The following is a 21,755-nucleotide window of genomic DNA, read 5'->3' on the forward strand; positions in this document are numbered from 1 at the left end:
TCCAAACTATTCAAACAGATCGGAACAAAAATTACATTATCTTGATGTCCACCGCCAACTCAGATATTATTTGGACAGAACAAAACAATTCAGGAAATCCGATCAACTCTTTGTTTCCTATGCTGATAACAAGAAAGGCCTTCCTGTCTCAAAAGTGACCTTATCTAGATGGCTTTCTTCTGTCATCTCTGAAATTTATCGGCTCAGGGGAAAACAGCTGTGCTCGAAACCTAAAGCACATTTAACCAGAAGCTTAGCTACTTCTACAGCCTTTCAAGCTAGACTTCCTTTAGACACTATTTGTGCAGCGGTCACTTGGGCCACTCCTCATACATTTGTTTCCCATTACAAATTGGATTTGGCCTCCAGGGACAGAGCCAGTTTTGGCTCTACCGTTCTCGAGTCTGTTCCATTGAGCCACCCAAGATAGAGGTGCTAGGGACGCGGTCCCATCAAGCAAGAATGAAGGCGAGATTGACAACTTAACATTGAGAAGTTATGTACCTACCATAACGTTCCATGTTAGTTGTCTTCTCGCCTTCTTTCTTGACCTCCCTCCTTCCCCAGGCCTGGACAGACCTTTCTCTACAAGGAATTACACTTCTGAAGACCGTACAGAGCTGGTCCTTCTACCATACTGCAGGTTTTTCTCTTCTTCTTTCTTCCTTTGGGAAGTTATTATGCTAGGTGCTATTGCCCTTTTGTCATCAAACGAGATCTGGGTACTTACCGCCTTGCATCATGGGATATGGGGCTGCCTCGAGCTGGTAAAAGTGACTCTCGAGCTTAGCAAGTGCCGAGTTGGAGCCGAGGATCGGTTCCGAACCCATCAAGCAAGAAAGAAGGCGAGAGAAGACAACTAACATGGAACGTTATGGTAGGTACATACTTCTCATTCAGCTTCCAAAACAAAGACTAAAGCAATTCTAAAGACAAAGAAACAAGTACAGCATTCTCCTGGACAGACTTCTATGCCTAAAAAACAGATGCTCAAAATGGCCGAAGACCTAATTACCTTTATCAGGGGTTCCCATCCCCCACCTGGCAAGAGGCCTAGGCAAAAGACGGAATATGAATCTTCTGATCAGGTTTCCATTTCCTCTGACTCCTCTTCGGAACAGGAATACTCTCTTCCTTCTTATTAGGATTCTGATGCTGAAGAATCTATCCCTTCAGCCTCACCGCCTGAGGATTATTCTTTTGGGGAAACCCTGCATACCATGAGGAGAGCACTTCCACTGGGAGAGCCAAGACTACTCGGAATCTAAAAGGCTTGGAGATTTTCTTTTACTACCTCAGCACAGGCCTTTGGCTATTCCTCTTGTATTAGACATTGTACATGATGTATTTTCAGAGTCCGGACTTTCTCCGGACTCTTTACCTCCTGCCCCTGTTAAACCAGGCAGATACTACAGGGTTCCAAATTCACATAAATTTCTTTATAAAAACCCTGCTGCTGACCCAGAGACTATTTCTCAGGGTCCCAAAGGGGTCAAGGTTTCTACTGCAAAAAACCCTATCCCCTCTGATAGAGATTCAAGGCCACTAGACAGATGGGGAAAAAGGTTTACACTTCTGCTACTTTAGCTGTGAGAGCTTTAAATTGTCAATTTCATATGCTTAAATATCAGCAATATTTAATGTCACTGCTAAAACAGAAAATGTTGTCAAATTCTGACTGCAGAAAATAAGGAAATGCAGGATTTATTGCATGCAACTGAACAAGTGGGAAAAGCATACATTGCAATGTGTTTTTGATTCTCTGGAGGCCTCTTGCAGGGCCGCAGTTACGGGTTCTGTCATTAGGAGGCATGCTTGGTTAAGGAACATAATCTGCCTGATTCATGTTAAGTAAAATTAGATTCTCCATTACAGCATGTTACCTTATTTGGTGTTAAAGCAGAGGAGGTGTTGAAGAAAATGGAGGACAAAGCGAAATCTATGCAAACAGTAAAGGATTTCTTACAGGTACAGCCACCCAGATTTAGCAGGAACTGGCCTACAAAGAATTGGTCCTTTCCAGCGACAGACAGGCCACAGAAAGGCAGATCCCAGCCCCAGGGCTCATACAGGCCTAAACAGTGGGGCGCTTCTACCTCCAAAAGCGGAGAAGACAAATCACAACCATACAGGAAACTGTCCCAATGACTTTCCTCTGCCAGCACCAAGCACTTATCTTTTGGCAGCCCCCTTAGGGGGAAAACTAGCACTTTTTTCTCAAAATTGGCACATGATCACCCAGGACAAATGGGTCTTGAATATTGTGTCCCAGGGCTACAGGTTCCACTTTCACACCCTGCCAACGGCAAAAGGTATGCCAGACCTGGCACACAATCAATGGGCAGAGGCACAAAAACAAATTTCATCCCTCATGGACATGAGGGCCATTCAGCAAGTACCTCAGCAAGAGCAGGGACAAGGATTTTACTCAAGACTTTTCTTGGTACCCAGAAAAAACAAAGCGTGGAGACAAATACTGGACCTGTCTATTCTAAATACATTTCTGGATGTTCCAAAATTCAAAATGTTGACTGCAGCAGCTTCTGCCCATGCTGGGCAAGAAGGCTTGGCTTGTAACTTTGGACCTAAAAGAGGCATACAGACAATCCTGCAGAAGATACCTCAGATTTTAATTACCCTCATTCCTTGTCTGCAACAGGAGTTTCGATGGTGGGCACAGGCCTGTCACCACAACAAGGGACAGCCATTCACCCTACCCACAGCCAGGCAGTCAATAACAGATGCTTCAGACTATGCCTGGAGGGCCCACATGGTAGGAAAATGTATTCAGGGCACATGGCCCACAAGCCAAAGGCATCTTCATATCAATCAAAAAGAGATTTTAGCTGTTCAGAATGCCCTGACAGCTTTCAAGGATCTACTCCATCCAGGACAACTACTGATAAGGATGGACAATACTACAGTCATGTGGTACATAAACAAACAGGGAGGCACTCATTCCTACTCCCTCTGCAGACAAGCCATGACTTTGGGGATACAGCATTGACTTATCAAGTACATCTGCAAGCACAATTCCTGCCAGGAAAGAAAAATACTCTGGCAGACGAACTAAGCAGAAACCTCATGGATCCCCACTATCCACAAGTCTTCAGCATGATAATGAAATGGGGATGCCCAGACATAGATCTATTTGCCTCCACTCACAACTGCCAACTACAGAGATATTCTGCACAAGGACGTATCACAAGCAAGCATGGAAAGTGGATGCTCTTATCATTCAGCTGGAAAACCCTAACAGTATATGCTTTTCCTCCTGCCTCTCCTCCCCAAGGTACTCCTAAAGGTCAGACAAGAGAAGCCAAAAATGATTCCGATTGCTCCAGACTGGCCCCGCCAGCACTGGTATCCAATCCTAAAGGGCTTGTCTCAAAGCCCAGCCTGGACATTGCGTCTAATTCCTCATTTACTGACCCAACGAAACAGTCAGATCCTGCACAGCCAACTCAGAACCCTAAATCTGGCAGCATGGTGGATAATGTCATTCAGAGCACACCTCTCTCTAAAGCAGTGATGGATGTTATTTTGGAGGCCAGGAGGCCCAGTACCAGAAAGTCTTATGCAGAAAAATGGAAAAGATTCTGTGCTTGGAACCGGGCACAAGGAAATGACATGTTTGTACCAAATATTCCTCAGATTTTACAATACCTAACTGAGATGCTGGACAAAGGCCTATCCTTTTCATCAATTAAAATCCATGCCTCTGCCATTTCAGCTCATTACAATACGGAACCACCAATTTTTTCACATCCGTTGCTAAGACAGTACCTCAGAGGGGCCAAAAACATAAGACCTCCAAGGAGAGCACCAATACCTGCATGGGACCTCAATTATGTCTTTGAAAAACTCACGCTGCTGCCTTTTGAGCCAGCCAGTACAGCTGGAAAAACTCATGCTGCTGCCTTTCGAGCCAGCCAGTACAGCTGAAATAAAGTTCTTATCTTTGAAAACAGCTCTGCTCCTAGCAATTACCTCTGCAAGACGAGTCTCAGAGTTAAGGCACTCATGGTTGTGGAACCTTTTATTATTTTCCATCCAGACAGGGTTTCTCTGAGGACGAACCCGACGTTTATGCCTAAGGTAATGTCCAGTGTGGCCCTTAACCAAACCATTCATTTGCCTACCTTTTATCCAAACCCACAGAATAAGGGTGAGAAACTTTTGCATTTACCTGCGCTTCTATTTGGACAAAATTAAAGCTTTCAGAAAGACTGAGCAACTCTTAGTAGCATATGCTGCAGGATCACAAGGAAAGGCCATCTCAAAGCAGACTATTTCAAAATGGATAGGCCGCTGCATTCGTTTCTGCTATTCACAACACGGCAAATCAGTGCCTAAGGGCATTAGGCCTCATTCAACCAGAGCAGCAGCCACTTCAGCAGCCTTCCTCAGAGGAGTACCAACCAAAGACATTTTAGAGGCTGCAACTTGGAGTTCAGTGCACACTTTTACCAAGCACTACCACTTACCTCTCTACTCTAAATCCAGAGCAGGCTTTGCCACTGCAGTTCTGCAGGGCCTTATAGCCTCTCCTAATCCTGTTTAGACCCAGCCACCCAACCTCAGCTTTGGGATTCAACCCAAGTGTGATGACTGCAACAGTGAAACACTATGAACATAGTACATTTGTGTACCTACCGTAGATGTTCGAGTGTATTCACTGTTGCAGTCCAGGTTACCCACCCAACATCCCCCTTTTCTTTGCTGGGACTTATCTGTACTTCTCTATCCTATACAACCTATGTGGTGTATTTTCTTGTAGATGAAGGAAATGTTTATTTTTGTCCATGCATACTTATTGGCATAATTTTCAGCCTACCAATTTGGGGGCACCTGACATCTGAGGCAAGAAAATGGCGTCTGCTGCATCTTTTATACCCCTGGCACACTGATGTCAGGGAAGAGGCGACCGCAACCGACGCCGGACCTAGACTTTGGAATTCAGGCCGACTGCGGGTAGCCTGCCATCAGGATAACCCAAGTGTAATGACTGCAACAGTGAATACACTCTAACATCTACATTTATGGTAGGTACACAACTGTACTTTTTCTTCCACTGGGAAAAATAGATCTGTATTTATATTTTCCTGAGTTTTTCCATTTGGAATTTTGTCTAATCAAAAGAATTCTTCAGGAATGTGACTGTGATGGCATATATGATTCTCCGGATGCCTTTTGTAAAGTTCCACTTGAGAAAAATTCAGTGGTACCTGAAATCTCTCTGGTTCTGGCATCATCCCCTAACTTTTCAGATTCCAGATTTGTGAAAAGGGAGATTTTGTGGTGGAGATACCAGATGTCTCAAAATCCAGATTTCCCATTCTGCCTTCCTTCACAGTCAGTCACAGCAGACTCCTCAGACTTTGCTTGGGGAGCAGTGTCTGTGGGGATAAAAGTGCAGGGTCTTTGAAAAAAATGATAGACAGAAACACATATGCTCTCAACGGTCTCATTTTGTGGTCTGTCTGACCTCTACAGCTGTTATGACAGTGATGTGGTACATAAACCAGCAAAGGAGAACCAGATATTGGCTTTTGTTTACTAGCTGTGGTAATTTGGGATATAGCTTTTCATTATAGTCTCATTCTGTAGGCATCCTGCATACCCTCTGAGCAAAATTGTTTTTCAGACAAGCTGAGCTGGACTATGACAGACCCTCAAGAATGGAAAATTAATCTGGGGTATTCCAAAAGGTTGATATGTGGAATGCCATAAATTTATCTGTTTTCCTCCACTCAAATCACTTGGCAAAATTCTGCTCCAGGAATGCGTGCAGGAATACCTAGAAAACTGATGCATTTCCTTTCTTCTATGGACAGGAATGCTCCTGTATGATTTTTCCACCCTTTCCACTCGTATTCAGGGTCATTCTGAAAATTCAGAATGACTCTCAAAACTATCATTGTGGTGAGACTCCCTTCCTTTGGAAATGACCAGGGGTAATTACCTCAAGCTTCCTCAGGGAGTGGAATTGTTCACAAGACCAGTGGTGTTTGATGTATCCTGTCCTGGAACACGTACAACTGACTACTTGGGTGATGAGTTTTAATACCTTTTTTGATACCTTTTCTTTGAGGACATGTAGCAGGTGTTGGTTAGAAAAATCCTGTATTAGCAAGTGGGAAAAGGTTTTCTTTTTGGTTGGGGGAGCTTGCCTTCTGGGTAGATTAGCCTGGGAAAGTGGTGGGGGTGCTGAAAATTGGGTTAGAAAAGCTAACTCTTGCTCTGTTTTATCTAGCTCATCAGACTGACTTGAGGTTCTTTACATGAAAAAAGTACAGCTGTGTAAAATCTTACCATAACAGTAGATGTCCTTGCCTTCACCACTGCAGTATTTAGGACAAATGTGATTCCCTGCAGTGAAGCCCACCATCCGGCCAGTTTATCAAAGTCTACCATTGCTTTAAGGTACTCTGAACGTCGCCTACATGCACCTTGTGTAGCATAAGGTGACATTCAAGTTACCATCCTCAGAACTGATTGGCCCAGTAGGAACAGCAGTCTAAGGAATACCATGGAGTGCCCGTACATCCAGGAAGGAAAGAGTAGGGGGATGGAGGGAGGAGTGAATACTGCAGTGGTGAAGGCAAGGGCATCTACTGTTATGATAGTACAGTTGTGTAAAATCTTATGTCCTTACATTCACTGATGCAGTATTCATGACAAATGGCAGAGTGCCTAAGTTCAAGAAGAAACTTGGGAGGAGAAAGCAACAGCTGAGCCTTTTAAAAAAGCCATGAAGAATGACATCAGCAAAACCAGCCCTAGCTCTGGAGATGCAATCCAACTGGTACTGTTTGGTAAAGGTATGCACATATGTCCAGGTAGCAGCTTCAAGAATAGAATTAGCGTCTAAGCCTTTGAAGAAAAAATAAAAGCACCAGAAGAAGCCACAGCTCTAGTAGAATGAACCTTTACAGAAGGAAGGCTCGTACCATGAAAATTGTAACAAAAGGAAATAGCCTTTGAAATCCAAGTGGAAATAGTTTGCTTGGAAACAGCCAAACCTAAAAATCTAGGATGAAAGGAAACCAATAACTGATCAGATTTCCTGATAGCTTTTGTTTTATCCAAATAAAATCTGAACTGTCTGTGCACATCTAAGGTATGCAGCACCCTCTCAATGTCAGATTGCAGAGAGGGGAAAACAGTAGGCAAACTAATAGACTGATTTAAGTGCCAACTCATTAACCACCTTGGGCATGAAAGATGGATTAGTATGCAAGGACACCCTGTCCTCATAAAATATCCAAAAAGGTGGATAAGCCATAAGGGCTTGCAACTCAAGACACCAGTCTGGCAGAAGTAAGAGCTAACAAAAAAACGGTCTTCAAAGAACAATGTTGCAAGGAAGCTGAAACAGCAGGCTCAAAAGGAGCCAGAGTCAGTTTTTCCAGAATTAAATTAAGATCCCAGGGAGGAGGAACAGGCTTCCTGGGAGGTCTAATATTAAGGATGCCTTTAAGAATTTGCTTGGCCTCAAATCTAGAAGCTAACGGGTGAGTTAAAGGGAGACAAGCAGAAAAAGCTGATAAGTGGGCTTTAATAGAAGAATAGGCCAAACCAGCACTGAGCAAGTCATGCAAGTAAGAGAGAACCAAAGAAACATCCACAGAAAGTGGCCCAGGTCACGAGAAGGACACCAAATAGAAAACCTCTTCCATCCAGGAGTAAAATTTCCAAGTAGTAGTTTTCCTGGTCTCCTGCAGGACTTGCAGCAAGTCCTCAGAAAAAGGTCTATGAAGGATCAAATCCCTATCACCCACAGTGTCAGATGAAGGGTGGACAGGTGGAGATGGATGAGAGACCTCTTGTTTTGTGCGATTAGATCCACCCTGTGAGGTAACCTGTGGTGATTCTACTTGGCTAGATGCAGAAGTAGAGGGAGCCAGTGCTGTTGCGACCAAAAGGGAGTCACCAGCAAGATTTTGGGAGCATCCTGTTGAATCTTGAACAGGACTCTTGGAATGAGAGGAAGGGGAGGGAATGAATAAAGAAACATCCCCTTCCAAGAAAATGAGAGGGTGTCCACCTTCTATACCAGAGGACCTGGGACTGTGGCACAAAACTGAGGAAGTTGCCCGTTCAGAGGGGAGGCAAAGAGATCTACTTGGAGTACCACACTGGTGAACAATATCCAGAAACTCATCCCTGTGAAGCATCCATTTGTGGGATTGAGTGAAGGATTTACTCAGATTGTCTGCCACAACATTCTGATCTGAAGGAATATAAACTGCCCAAAGAGTCGCTTGATATTGGATAGCCAGATTCCCATACCAGAAGTGCAGTCGGCACAGACTAATATCTCGTACCCCCCCCCTGTTTGTTAATATACCACATGACTGTGGTATTGTCTGTGAAAACATTGAGAGGCCCCGGAGAGAAGAGAGGATGAAAGGCCTGAAGAGCCGGCTTAAGAGCTCTCATTTCTCTGTTGATGTGCTCCTTCTGCCGATGTGGTGACCACTCTCCCCATCCCACATCTGAAGCATCTGTGAACAGATCCTGAGAGGAAAGAGGGGGTTGAAAAGGGAGCCTTGGATTTAGAGACAACTCCTAAATCCACCACACAATTTCTTTCTTGAGACATGGGAGAAGAGGAACAGGGAAGTCTAGAGGATGCGCATGTTAAAGCCCCACCGACTTCAAAAACCACTGGAACTTCCTCATGTTGAGTTTGGCCAGAGGGACCATTGGAATGGTGGAAGCCATAAACCCCAGACCTCTCACCTGGCTGTAATGGAGGCCAGGGGAAGAAGAGTTTGAAAGAAAGAAATGTGAGTTAATGCCTTTGGAGGAGGCAGGGGTGCCAGCATCGGGACCTTTTTGAATCCTGCAACCCAGAAAGATATGATCCTGTGAGGGAGTCAGAGAAGACTAAGTTCATCATGAACCCCAGGCTCTGAAGAAGAGAAATGGTAAAATTTTGCAGTAGGACCTCTGGAGCAGAAGCCTGAATCCAAATAAGGAAAAATTTGGATCCCTTGAAGCCTGCAAAAGGCAATCACAGGAGCGAGGCATTTGGTGAATACCCTTGGGGCAGTAGAAGGGCCAGAGAGCAAAGCACAGAACTGAAAATGCCAGGAAGAAACAGAGAAATGCAAAAATCTTCTGAAAAAGAGGATGGTTCGGAATATGGAGATAAGCATCCTTAAGGTCCAGAGACACCAGAAAGGCCTTGGGGAGCAAGAAAGGAAAGGGGGACTGAAGGGACAACATCTGAAAGGAAGGCACCTTTTCAGAAAAGTATTTAGATGGGAGGGGGCCCTAGAATAGGTATCAAAGTACCTTCTTTTCTGGGTGCTAGAAACATTCTTGAGGGAAAACCCTTTCCTCCTTTGGGACACAGGCACCTCCAATACCCTGAGACAAGAGGTCTCTAAGAACCTCTTGGGGGGGGGGGGGGTGTCATTCCCTAGGAGGTTGAGGAATGCCTGTAAAAGGGCAGGAAATCCAGACCATGAAGTACCCCTGCCGAGTGATTGACAGAACCCTGGGTGATTCTGAGCCAAACAGGAAGAGAAAGGCAAAGAGAGAGGAATTTGGCTGGGAACAGGTGAATAGTCGGACAGCACCTGGTTTGTCAGGAAAGGAAGGCTTAAGAATCCCTGTAGTCTGGCCTTAGCAGGAGGAGGCAGTTTACCCTCCTTTTTACCTGTTAGGAGGGCGAGATTGCCTACGAACAAAGGCTGGCTTAGAAGGGTAGTTTCGCTGAAATTTAGGCGCAGGAGAAACAGACGTGTTTAACTCATTCACTCCAATAGAGCTCAGGAAGTTTGCACTGTAACTTCTAATGGGCGGAGCCTGAAACTTTTGACAGAAACAAATTGTCCTCACATTTCAAACAAATCTTCCATAACCCCTGTGGTGCTAGAGATATGAACAAAGTATAAATGGCAAACCCTTCGACACAAAAAGTATTTTTATAGTGGTATAGGGTTGCCACCTTCCTTCGTGGCTAAAACCGGAGTAAAGCCACACCCCTCACGTCACCAGTAACACCGCCCGCATTCTACCCATTTTGTGATGTCACGATGACACCACTCTGCAGGGAACGCCCATTTTTATTTCGAGAATAGTAAATTAGCCGATTTACAAACTCCGATAGTCCGTTTCCTTTTTGAAACAGAATACCAGAGTTTGTACAGTTCCGGACTACTGGAGAATTGGTTTGATTTCTGGATAGTTCAGAAAAAAACTGAGGGGTGGCAACCCTATAGTGGTAGTATTCTTTAGGTTCTAGGTACTAAATGGAATTTAAGTCACAGTAATTCAGTAACTACTACATTTGTAATATTTTGTAAACAGCTTACAATGTTTCACTCACCAAACACTCAAGTTGCACACACACTTTTTGCAGCATTTCTTTCATCTAGCTGTGAATGTTCATATGAGGCTAAGGAATTATGTCTTTGCTACTCGGTTAAGATATTTGGGGAAAATGTGAAAGCTATATCTATACAAGTTAATGTCATAAAAACAGTAGTTAATATCTCCTTACCTGAAGTAGAGAGAGGTCAAATATTAATGCAGTTAAGCTTGCCATTGTGTAAGCTTTAAGATTAAATCTTTTAAAACCTTGTACATAGCAAGATTTTGGAATTATTGATGCAAATATGAGCAAACAATATTTGACACCTAGAGGCATCTGTAGGAGTTGACTGCAGATGCACCTGGAGTAAAGCCTTCCCGTTGTCTTGAAGAGACTTAAGCCAGCAGCCGTTTCCCCAAACAAAAGTTTTATTATCTAGAGGAGCATCCATCAACTTAGCCTTAATGTCATCGGGTAAAGGTTGAAGCCTAAGCCAAGAATATCTCCTCAGAACTGAACCAAAAGCAGCAGCCCTAGAAGAGGCATCTGCTGCATCATAACTACATGTGATAGAATGATTAACTACCTGAGAGGATGCCCCTAGCAAGGAAAGAGAAGATTTATTCCATGTCTGGAAGTTCAGAAAAAAGCTGACAAGCTTGGGAAAGAAGAGCCTTGACATACCTAGAGATATGGATCTGATAATTAATAGCCCTAAAAGCTAGGGTAGCCGAAGTATAAACCTTCTTCTTATCCAGTCTATCCATGGTTCTTCTGTCTTTGTCAGAAAGCAGTAACTTGGATGAAGCAATTGAGACAGCTTATCGGAGGCTGCAGACACCACAGAGTGGTCGGCAACCGGGCATTTAAACAAAAAGGAACAATCCTCCAGAACCCTATAACCTGTCAGACTTCTTGGGAGCAGGGGGCGGAGAATCTGGCGCTTTAAGGGCATTGGAAAAAACATCCAATAAAGCAGCTAAGACAGGAGGAATGGCGGCAAGTTTAGGAGATTCCATCAGCAGTAACTCCTAGTACCTCTTGTAGATATTTGAAACCTGGGCACAATCCCTCCTTAAATTCCATCATCCTAGACAGTGTCCCCAAAGGAAATGTCCTCAGAAGGATCATGTAGAGTAAGAGAGTCATCCTCCTCAGACCCGTAGTCTAAATGAGAAGGAATCTGGGTAGAATAAGCAAAGGATTCATAATCGGAATCTTACCTCTTCCTCAGAAAAATTCAGCATTCCGGGCCTTTTAGGGGAAGAGGAGGACCAAGGAGGAGCAGGAACTGAAACCCCTTGAGGAGGCCTTAACGACAGTAAAGCACTAAACAACTCCTGAGTAAAAGGCCTGCCGCTCACTTTGTGGATCCCTAGGAGCAGGAGAAACCTGATTAGTTTTCTGCCTTTTTTTAAGGGGACATCTGTTCTAGAAACCTCAGAAGGACCAGACTCAAGATAGTAGTCCACAACTGTAGTAGGAACATCTTCCCTAAAGAGAAACTGTGGAACCCTTCTAGACCCCTCAAACGGTCAGCTGTGGTTCCCCCTGAATGCCCAAAACAGACTCCTGAAAAGCTTCACCGGACGTGCTGCCCACCAGATCCTCACCACTGCCCACCAGATCCTCACCAGTCTCCAACCCAGACATGGTAGATGAATCTGTCAAAACAACCGGGTGTGCCTCCGGGTTCGTAATAACCTCGAGTGAAACTCTGGCAGAGGCTGGACATTGGAAGATTCCAGTCTTACCTTTACCTTATACACCACCTTCTTCTCCAACAGCTGACCCTTGGGGCAGGAAGTTCCATCCTCAGTATCTTTAGCAAGAAGCTTAAAATGCTGGATACAGTGAAAGGGAAGAAAGCCTACTACGAACAGTTTTAGGGACAAACGCCTGACAAAGTGAATAAAATGTGTGGTTGTGAGCAGCACCTAGACAAAAGACCTTTTATTGTGGCAGTCTTTATGGGGAATCCAGTCTCTCTCATGCTGGCATTTTTACCCTTCCTGGATGACACTAACCCCAAACAACACAAAACAATAAATAAAAAAAAAAAACTGGGTACTTATCTGCAACAGTACCCAACTGGGTACTTATCTGCAACAGTGAGGACTTCAGCAAACCGTAGTAATCACCAGAAAGCCAACAAACAGAAAAATGGCAAAAATGGAAGGAGGCAACAGACCGACGGTTAAACCGCGTTCATGCTGACATCAAAGAAGTTCTGAGGATTGTATGCCTGAACATCACATTTATGTCCAACACTACTCAAGGAGCGTGTAGGTGACATTTAGTCTACCTTAAAGCAATGGTAGACTTTGGTAAACTGGTAGACTTTGGTAAACTGGCCGGATGGTGGGCAGGGAATCCCATTTGTCATGAATACTGCAGCAGGGAATCCCATTTGTCATGAATACTGCAGCGGTGAATATAAGGACATCTGTTGTACTGTTCTTGCAGAGGTCAGAACTGCATGCTTTTGTGATGGTCTTCATCATTAAATTTTCACAATGATAGGGTTTTCTTAAGGAAATAAGCCGATTCATTTATGCTTAAAATAGTATAGAGGAGTTTACCTTAAGCCAAGCTATTCATCTCCCTGCCCCCCCCCCCCCCAAGCTAAAAATGAGAGAGCGCGCATACTTCGTACCATGGATGCCCGGAGACCATTCTAGTACCATCCTTGACGGAGCAAAATCTTTCAGAACTTCTGATCAGTTCACGTCTTGTGAAGGTATGAAAAAAGTACTGCCTGTGTCAAAACAGTTTCAGTGGTTCTGTTGTGCCATTTATTTTTGTTCCCACCAGAATAAAACTTTTCCAAGCATGGTTAAGACTTGCTCCACCATGGCCTTGGGTCTCTCATATATGACTTTTTGGAAAAGGTTGTATGCTAAAAATATTCTGGAAGCAGCAGCTTGGTCCTCTCTTTTTTTTTTTTTTTTTTTTTTTTTTAATTTAGACTCCTTAATTATAGTACAATCTTTGCCTGGAACATACTCCCTCGTCATTCCTCCTCCCAGTAAGTTTTAGCTGTGGTTGTCATTAATGTATGGTAGTCTATCTCTGTGTAAGTGAACTTATAGTAATCATAGATGTTCGAATAATTAGTGCTGCAGTAGCTGCTCCCTCCCTCCACCCCGCCCACTTTTTTATTGTCTGTATTGTGTTTTTTTTTTTTTTTTCTCCTTTTCTGTTATGCAAGGGTGTTTATTGCTAGCATTGTCCTCTTAGGGCTTTAGCCTCCTCTCTGTTCGCACATAATCTCTGAAGAACTTGTGCCCAAACCTGATTTTTAGTCTCAAGTTGACTTAACAGCTTGGGTGTGTGGAAGGTGCTCTGAAGGCTTTTGAAGCTGACCAGCTGTTGAATCCAGAAGCCTTAGCTATATGGGTTGAATCCTGCAAGGATTCAATCCATATAGTTAAGGCTGCTGCTGCAGTGATTGTGAGCATGTATTATGGTAGATTTACGTGTGCAACTACTTCTTTTAGTTTGTTTATATTATTGTTCATCACAGAAAATCTACACAAGACATAACCGGCTCTATTTTGTCGGTGACTAGGACCCCTTCTCGAAATTTGTCCTCGCTATCTCAGACTAGCTCAGCACACCTTGGAAAACTTCCTGAAAAGCTAGAGTTCCGTCAAAGGTACTTTATAAAATCAGCATGGTAAATTAGAAATAGTTTGTTAGTTTTCTTCATTGACCTTTTGTAAGATTTGCAAGGGTGTCTTCCTTCCATTTTTTTATTTATTTATTTGTTTTTCAAAACAACATTCCTAATATCAATTTCTGCCGCAACATAGTTGACATTCCATAAAGGTAGGGTCTCTGTTCAGACAGACCCCTCTTGTGCCAAAGTCATTACCTCTACCCTCCACCACCATTGTTTGGACATTCACTGCCGATCGAGATTTTATGGTGAAAGGCCAGATGTTACCAGCAAAGAACCATTTTTTGTATTTTTAAAAAAAAAGGGGGGGGGGGGTTGGTCAGCAAATTTCTAAGCTTATTTTAGGTAGAATGCTGTCTAACTTCAGTTTTACCATAGTAAATGTACTATTCCTCTTGCTTTAGTTTCCATGACTCCTTCCACTAGAGCAGTTGCTACATCTACAGTCTTTGAGTGTAGCTCTGGAAGAAGTCTTTGCAGTCTGTTCTCTTAACATCCTTACGCTACAGGTTAGGGGTATTTATTTTGTAGCATAAACCTTTTAGGACCCCTTATCTGAGGGATGTTCCTCCTAGGAAGTCTGCCCTTGTATTTCTGCGAGACTCCATCCTGTCTGTTAATCAGGAGGGATTGCTGTGGCAAAGATGCAAGTGTCTGGCCAGATTTATTCTTAAAGCAAGTCTTCTCTACATTTGCTTAGCCTGGCTTTAGTCTGTTTTTTAATTTGTAAGTATTTAGACACCTTTTACTTGTTAGATAATGATCTGGCAGGACTTGCCACTGTGTGTTATGAGATATGGGGTGGTTCTTGGCAGCTTGGGAAAGTTCTGTTTTTCTTAAGCAATCATGTTAAGTTGTCTATCTCGCCTTCATTCTTGCTGGATGGGTTCGGAGCCGACCTCGGCTCCGACTCGGCCACTCTAAAAGCTCGAGAGTTGGTTCCACCGGCTCGAGGCTCCCCTTATATCCCACTATGCTAGGCGAGAGTTACCTCAGATCTCGTTTGCCGCTACAGCTATCGAGGTGTTGGTTTTCTACCGGTTCTTGGTAAGTGACTTTTCTTGTGAAGTTAGTCTATTAAAACCCCTTTAATTTTAATATTTTTACTTATTTCCCTTAGTTTAGAGGAATTCTTATCCCCTTCTTAAAATTCCTGTTTTTTTCCCTCAAGAACTTTAAGTTCTTCCCTTGGGCCTACAGGCCTTTTTTTCTTTCCCTAGTGGAGTGTGTGTGTTATTTTTCTTATTTAAAAAACCTAGTTAGTGGTTTATTATAATTTAAACTAGACAGGGTGTAATTAGTGTGTTTGTGACTGTGTGTGTGTGATTACACCTTTAGATATGTCTAAAGAAGCAAAGGTCTCCAGATTCAAGAAGTGTGATGCGTGCTGTCAGAAAATGTCTCTGACAGACGCTCACACTTCTTGTGTCTACTGTCTGGGACCTTTGCACCTGCAGGACTCCTGTGCTGTGTGCCATGGCTTCAGCCCCAGGGTCCTGCAGGAAAGAAAAAATAAGTTAATTTTAAGGGGCTTACTCAAGCCAGAGGATTCCCTTTCTGTATCTACAGGGAAGCCCTCTAAGGCATCTAGGTCTTCGGCTCCGACAACTGAGCCGAGACCTAAGGTTTCTAAACCTCTGTCTACATCGGCTCCGGCTGGAGCCGATGAGTCTCAGTCCACAGTTTCTGCGGTTCCCTCGGCTCCGGCTGGAGCCGAGGTATTAGAAATTCCCGTGTCGGCTCCGACCAGACCTTCAGAGCCGACAACTAGGAAGAGGTCCAGGTCACCATCTCTTGGCTCCGTTCATTCGGCTCCAGGATCTCCCCTGCTGTCTGAACGGAGCCAAAGATCTCACTCCTGTAGGTCATCGAGGCTGTCGGATCATGACCTTCAGAGGGTAGTGAGTCGACTTCTTAAGTCCGAGGCACTGGCCCAGATGCTTCAGAGCCCGACTCATCAGTCGATGCCTGCCCCGGTCCATCAATATATTCCTCCTTCGACTCTCTTGAGCTCGGAGCCGGGTCGTGTCGGAACCGAGACTGTGATAGCGTCGGAACCGATACAATTGTCTTCGGCTCCGTCGTCGGCTCCGATTTCTTCCTTGGAAGAATCTCGGCGCCGGACTTCCCTCGTCGGCTCCGAGGGGGTGAGTGGCATCGGACCCTTGTGCGACCCCCCCCCCTCTCGGTGCTTGGCTGGTGAGTTCGGCTCCGACATCGGCCTCGGAGCCATCACTGTCGGTGCCGAGGGAGGTTCTTAGCTTCTCGGAGCAGGGACCTCTGGCTTTGCCTGACAGGGGTGCATTCGAGGTCATGCGGAGTGTGTTAGAGCCTGGCTCTACTCCACAGTCGGCTCCGTCCGCCCCTCCCTCTACGGTGCCTCAGGTCAAGTCGACTCACTCCCTCATCCCGGACCACAGAGAGCCAGCTCCTCAGGAACCCCCTGTGGGGATTTCATCCTCTTCCGAGGCCTCTCCTGATTTGGCAGAAGAGCCCCCTCGGAAGAGGAAGTGTAAGAGGAAACACATTGACTCACCTGAGTCCATCACGTCTGACACAGATTTAGATGATTCTGAGGGTTCCCCTTCTGAAGATGTCTCATTTGCAGACATTCTAGAGATCCTGAAGCAGAGGGGAAATTGGCCAGCCCTCAACCCTTCGGAGGATGAATCTGTGTATCTTGAGGCGTTTGGCTCTCGCCCTTCCACCTCCTGGGTGTCTCCCCCCCTTGACCCCCTCATGCAGGTGGTTGCTAAGAAGGCATGGGCGGCTCCTGATTCAGTGGACCCCACTCCCAGGAGACCCTCCAAGTTCATAACTGCACCAGCAGACAAACAGTTCTTAACAAAAGGAGTTTCTGTGGATGCTATGGTGGTAGCTGCTGCCACTAAGAAGGAGCTAGCTGATCCTTCAGTACCTGTCCATCCACCTAACAAGGAATCTAGGTCCATGGACAGGTACGGGAAGCGGATGTTCTCGTCAGCGACATTTACCATGCGTTCGCTGAACTACCTATGCCATTTTACTCGTCTTCAAAGGGACTTGATCAAGGAAGCGAGTGAAATGTTAAAGGACCCTACAGCTGCGGATTTTCAAGATAAGATGAACACGCAGCTGGCTACCCTTAACTCCATAACCAACTCCTCCATGCGCCTTCTTTCTTACGCGGCTGATGGAGCGAGTAGAGCCGCAGGGACAGGTGTGGCCTTACGTAGGCATGCCTGGATGCGGCTATGCAATTTTGGACCCTTCAAGACGTCTTTCACTAACTCCCCGTTTGATGGATCATCTCTCTTTGGTCCTCAAGTGAAAGAAACCTTGACTAGATGCGAAACTGATGGCAAGACCCTTTCTGCCGTCGGAGTCCGTTTTTCTACTCCTTCTAGGCCTTACCCCAAAGGCCAGAAGGGTGGAAAGATGTGGTTCCGTAAACAATCTCAAGGGACTTCGCCTGACGCACAGTCGTTTTCCCGCCAGAGGCAGAGGCGGGAATAACAATGGTAGACGTCGCCCTAGGGGCAGGGGGGGTCCGCAGAACCAGGGCAATCGGGAAGCCTTCTCTGACAAGCCCTTTCAGCATCCCTGAGGTGTTGCCCGACTGCCCACCTTCGGAGGCAGTCGGGGGAAGATTGTCACTGTACCCAGAAGCCTGGCTATCCCTGACTCAAGACAAATGGGTACAGTCCATCATTTCAGAAGGCTATTCTATCCCTTTTCTTCGCATTCCAAACCAATCAAAAAATCCCTTCCAGATGTTCCAGCCGCTCAAAGGGATCTAGCGGTTTTGGAGATTTCAAAACTGCTTGCAAAAAGAGCAATTCAGCCAGTTCCAGCAGACCAGCAAGGATCCGGAATCTACTCAAGGTTCTTTTTAGTTCCAAAGAAAACAGGGGACTGGAGACCAATTTTGGATCTCAGTATCTTGAACAGATCAGTCAAGAAAACAAGATTTCGGATGGTCACGCTGCAATCCATCCTTCCCCTTTTGGGCAAAGGAAACTGGATGTGCTCTATAGACCTTCAGGATGCGTGCTATCACATAAAAATGAGCAGACGCTCCAGAAGATTCCTCCGCTTCAGGCTGGGAACCAGTCATTTTCAGTTCAGGGCCCTGCCCTTTGGTCTCACCACTGCCCCGGTGTTTACCAAATGCATGGCAGTGGTAGCTTCTCACCTGAGACGACAAGGATTCCAGGTGTTTCCATATTTGGACGACTGGCTCCTCACAGCTCCCACCAAGCATCTCCTTCTGATGGCCAGGGATTACACCTTTCGCATTTGTCAAAAGTTAGGCATTTCAATAAATTGCGAAAAGTCTGTTTTGTCGCCTTGTCGTGCTATTACTTTCATAGGCGCAAATCTAGATACAGTAGACATGTCTGCGAGACTAACACATCAGAGAATAACAGACATTCACAAACTGGTCTCACTCCTTTTCAACAACAACAGAATCAAAGCCAGGTTAGTTCTGAAAGTGTTGGGAATTATGGCGGACCATACCTCCTGCTTCCATTAGCCAGATTCCACATGCGGATCCTTCAATGGATGCTCTTTACTCAATGGTCATACCAGCAACTTCCAATGTCTCACACCATTATGATCACGCAAGCGTGCAAAATCATCTCATGTGGTGGATGTCTTCCCTCAGCTCTTGTTGGGAAGACCCTTTGTTCCACCCTCCGGTTGCTACTCTGACAACGGATGCCTCCCTGATCGGGTGGGGGGCATTATCAGGGCAGTTCGGTGTAGGGCACATGGTAACCAAACGAATGCCACTTGCACATAAATGTTCTGGAGATGAGAGCAGTGCTTTTAGCGTTGCAAGCCTTTCAAGACTCTCTTCCCTTGGGAGCGATTGCAATCCAGACAGACAATATGTCTGTAGTGTGGTACATCAACAAACAAGGCGGAACCAGGTCATACCCCTGTGTCGAGAAGCACTCAGATTGTGGCAATGGGCGATTTCTTCTCAGCGGTTTCTGATAGCAACGCACATCCCGGAAGTCCAATCAAATTGCGGACAAGTTGAGCAGAGCTATCCTCATGCCTCACGAGTGGTCTCTGAAAGACTCTGTTGTGAGAGAAATTTTCCTCAAGTGGGGTCAGCCTTGCTGCGATCTTTTGCTACTCCCAAAACAGCAAGTGCAGAGAATATTTCACTCTATTCCCTTTACCAGGCCAACCCAGCAGAGACGCTCTAGTCCAAGTTTGGCCCGGGGACTTCTGTATGCATTTCCTCCCTTCCCACTAATCTCTCAAGTGATACAGAAAGCTATCGCTCAGAAGGCCTCATTGATCCTCATTGCTCCTTACTGGCCTCGACAGGTGTGGTTCCCCTTTCTACATAGATTTCTTTTGGAGCGACCGTGGAATCTGGACCTAGTTCCAGATCTTTTGATCCATCAGTCGGGTCAGTTTCATCGCTCCCTCCCCTCTCTGAACCTCACTGCTTGGTTCCTCCAGTTCCAACCTTAGCCAGGCTTCCTCAATTATCTCACTCCGTTCGAGATATTTTGATAGCTTCCCATAAATCTTCCACTCGGAAGATTTGTTTGAGAAGTGGAAACGCTTCACATATTGGGCTCAAGGAAAGGACATAGATCCTTTCACTGCTTCCATCCAATTAGTCCTTGAATTTCTAGCTGAACTCTTCCATGCAGGTTCATCTCCCTCTACTCTTAAAGTTCAATTGGCAGCTATTTCTAACTTTCATGTGGGTATTTCTGAATCTGCCTTAATGTCCCACAAGCTTTGCAAAGCCTTTTTGAAAGGAGTTTTTCTTCTCAGACCTCCTATAAGAAATCCTCCTTCTCCTTGGGATCTAAATTTAGTACTTGCTTCTTTGATTCTTCCCCCTTTCGAACCTGCAGTCTCCTGTTCTTTAAAATTGCTATCATGGAAGACTCTTTTTCTGGTAGCTATTACTTCAGCTAGAAGAGTTTCAGAGCTTCAAGCACTCAGCTGTCGACCTCCTTATCTATTGTTTCATAAGGACAGAGTATCCTTACGAACTAACCCGTCCCTTTTGCCTAAGGTGGTCTCGACGTCAAATGTAAATCAAAGCACTGAACTCCCTGGCTGTTTTCCAGAATATTCCAATAGGTCTGAACAAAATTACACTGCCTGGATGTTCATCGTCAATTGAGGTACTACTTGGATAGAACAAAACAATTCAGAAAATCTGATCAGCTGTTTGTCTCCTATGCGGAAAGCAGAAAGGGACTTTCAGTTTCAAAGGTATCATTATCCAGATGGCTAACATCTTTGATTTCCCTTGTATATGAAATTAGACACCAAAAACTGCCTAATAAACCTAAGGCCCATTCCACCAGAGCTTTGGCTACTTCTTTAGCCTTCCAAGACAGACTGCCTATTGACACCATTTGTGCAGCGGCTACTTGGGCTACTCCTCACACTTTCATTTCTCATTATAAGTTGGATTTAGCTTCTAGGCATAGAGCTAACTTTGGTTCCACTGTTCTCAGGAGTCTGTTCCGTTAGGCCACCCGGGACAAGGTGCTAGGGACGTGGTCCCATCCAGCAAGAATGAAGGCGAGATAGACAACTTAACATATAGAAGTTATGTTCTTACCATAACGTTCCATGTTAGTTGTCTTCTTCTCGCCTTCTTCTTCGCCCCACCCTCCTTCCCCCTGGCCTGGACAGACCTAGAGGAGTTGTGATTGTGACCTCTCTTTCTACCACCTCTTTCTTAGGCATATGCTGTTGTGCATATTTCCTGGATCAGGATGTAGGTCACCCTTCTTTCTTCCTGTTAGAGGTGGACTCTGTTTAGAGTTATTCTGTTTCTATTATAAGCTGGGGTTAGCTTACAAACGAGATCTGAGGTAACTCTCGCCTAGCATTGTGGGATATAAGGGGAGCCTCGAGCCGGTGGAACCAACTCTCGAGCTTTTAGAGTGGCCGAGTCGGAGCCGAGGTCGGCTCCGAACCCATCCAGCAAGAAGAAGGCGAGAAGAAGACAACTAACATGGAACGTTATGGTAAGAACATAACTTCTATCTAATACTGCTGGCCATAATTGCTATTATGGAGGATGGGATCTAACCTGCTGTTACAGATACGTCATTACGAAATGTACTTCACTCTCATTAACTACATTCTCTCATGGTTTTCTGGGTTCAGATCATGGGGCAGCCCCCCCCCCCCAAAAAACAAGGTTAACATGGATTTTCTGTCATAACCAGCCCGTGTTGTATTCTGGCGGCTGTCGTCTCATTGAGTTGGGGAGCTCTCATGGAGTCCTCTGTAGTGCAAGGCAAGGCAAGTGAGCTTACATGCTCAAGTTAGACATGGTGTCTCTTCTTAAAGCTGTTTAACAGAATGTTGATAGCCATATGGTTTGCAGTTGTAGTCCATGTGGTATCTCACATTGTTGAGGACTTGCAAAACTTTGCTCCAACGCCTGCACGCTTAGACATGAAAAGCAGCCCCTTCATTGTTTTTTTTTTTTTTTTTTTTTTTTTTTTTTTTTTTGCATCTCAGATTTAACAATCCTGCCTGTTTTCCAGTTGAGCTGGCTGGTTTGCTAAAGTTCTATATTTTTGGGGACTCTGCTTTGTAGCCATCCTGTTCAGGACTTGTAGGTAACGGCTAGCTGCTTCTAGAGGAACCTCCCCCCCCCCCCTTACTTGGGAAAGGTGTCTTCTGACTTACTTTCATCTCTTAATTGGTTACAGGGTTGGCCTTTCTTGTTTGCTTTTTTAGTTAAGCCAATTTCAT

At 45.0% G+C, this 21,755-nt stretch overlaps 1 protein-coding gene across 3 annotated transcripts in view; it reads left to right on the forward strand.

The window, feature by feature from the left end:
• DNAJB9 (DnaJ heat shock protein family (Hsp40) member B9) overlaps positions 1 to 21,755 on the forward strand; it is an 80,163-nt gene that overhangs the window by 55,491 nt on the left and 2,917 nt on the right. The gene's annotated exons all lie outside the window — the stretch shown is intronic.

This window comes from Protopterus annectens, chromosome 11.part0 (genome assembly GCF_019279795.1).
Source record: "Protopterus annectens isolate FY-2018-M chromosome 11.part0, PAN1.0, whole genome shotgun sequence".
Taxonomy (NCBI): Eukaryota; Metazoa; Chordata; order Ceratodontiformes; family Protopteridae; genus Protopterus; species Protopterus annectens.